This window comes from Octopus bimaculoides, chromosome 19 (assembly GCF_001194135.2).
Source record: "Octopus bimaculoides isolate UCB-OBI-ISO-001 chromosome 19, ASM119413v2, whole genome shotgun sequence".
In the NCBI taxonomy this organism is placed as follows: domain Eukaryota; kingdom Metazoa; phylum Mollusca; class Cephalopoda; order Octopoda; family Octopodidae; genus Octopus; species Octopus bimaculoides.
The window spans coordinates 20,492,924-20,495,076 of record NC_068999.1 but is presented as its reverse complement, the minus strand read 5'-3'; positions in this window follow the sequence as shown (position 1 = coordinate 20,495,076).

Genomic DNA, 2,153 nt, shown 5'->3' with positions numbered 1-2,153 from the left:
TATATATATGTACACATATATATACATATACATACACATACATATATACACAAGCTGATATATGTTGGTACACGTGCATATACACACACACATATATATATACACATACACGCACTCGCATTACACACACACATATGTACATACATAGTTTTTCACATACACATGATGATGGCCGTCCACGTGTGAACGAGGAAGACCATTGCTGACCTTTAGGAACATTGTGTGTTCTTGGACTAACTTATATTTTGCATTTGCGGCTCCGTTCGTGGTTAATTAGCCCTGCTCTTGACAAGCATACACGACTGCAACCATTGCAATCCAAAATTCCCCATTCCCTACAATAGCAGCGCCCTTTCGGTTCAGCACGCCTAATTTTTCATGCATGATACGTACTCTTTCAAAGGTGCCTCATTAACCTGCTTCTCCAATCTGTGGTGATGACAAGCATCGCTCTCCCAGTCAGTCCCCTGCATATCACAGGCCATTAATGAGGACTTGACACAGACCTTAAATCGGAGCCCTGGTTTCTGCAGGAGTCTTTTCCCACTAAGTTCCCCATATAACATCTGTTTAGGGATCCTGCTATCCTTCATTCTAATAAGATATCCAGTCCAACGTAACCGGTGCCTGTACATGATCGCCTCAATACTGATGATATCAACTTTCCTCAGGACCTGTGTGTCAGGAAGTTTATTAATATCCAGCCAACATTCAGAATGTGTCTCAGACATCTCTCGTGAAAGCGTTCAAGGACATTACGTGACGTTTGTAAAAGTTCCACGTCAGTACACAACACAGTACACAGCAATTTTCGTTTGGCATGTGATGCCATGCTGGGACCAGACACGTGACTCAAGAGACCAGAAGAAATCAGTTTATCTCTGCAGCCTGAAAGATATTTCATCATCCAGGGAGCAAGAACTTCCCAACTATACAAACTTGTCTACCACTTTCAGAATTGTTTCTTCAACCAAGATAACTGGTTCCACATAGGGATTTCCTGGTGCAGGCTGGAACTTTGCAACAGTCTTATCCAGGTCGATACTGAGTCCAAATGTCTTGCAAGAATCAGAAATACGATTCATAAGTATGTACATGTCATCCACTGTATGAGTGACTAAATCACAGACATCTGCAAAAAGGATGTCACGAATGAGAGACTGGAAAACTTGAAAATTTACAGTAAAATGGTGAGGGTTAAAGAGGATAAGAAAGTATGGATTTTGTCCATGTATTCATTGATTTAACCAAAACGTTTGATAATGTGAGTAGGGCCTTGCTATACTGTGTATCTATAATTAAATCATTTCATGACGGGATGGAAGCTTGGGTCAATGTTGCTGGTGGCATGGTTGGACCCATTCCTGTAGAGAATGGTGTGAAGCAGAGTGACATCATTCCCTCAACTCTCTTCTTTGTACTTTGCTGCTGCTGTTACTCATGCTTTTGCTATGGTTAGTTCTCTGGGAATATATGTCAGGTATCGATTTTCTGGCCGCCTCTTTAATCTGCGTGGATTTTCTGCATACACATACACGCAGAAACATATCTATTACATACGATGATAATATACATCCTTGTCTCAAACGTCTTTTCATCTTCACTGCTTCTGATAACTTGTTTTATTTTGATGGCTGCGTTTTTGTTTTCGATATAACTCAGATATGATTTATATGTCCTCTCGTTCTGAGCTGGAATTTTGTAGGGATGTAATGTGTACACTCTGGTGTGCGCGGTGAAATTATTTGGCTCCTAATCATGTATGCAGCTCTTCAATGTACGGAAGTGGTCACAGCCTATTTCCTGGTTTCGATTGAATAGCTAAGTTACGTGAGTGAATTCAAGAGTCGAAAATTCGTCTTAGATGCATAAAACCTGGGTCGGCAAAGAATATAGAAGAACCACACAAGGTGTTGTAGTGAAAAACGTGATATGCCATAAAACAGTGTGAGTCGAGATACAGAAAGGAACTTTGGCGAATCACCGTGAAAGGGATTCGGACCACATCAATTATTATCCTAAATAAAGGACAGTTATGAAGTAAATGGAAACAACCAGTAATACAAGGGAAACAGCTGCCCTAAGGGATGATTTTGTTGAAAATTAAGGGCAAGAGACATTTCAACAAGATAATAAGGAAAACCGTACTTATG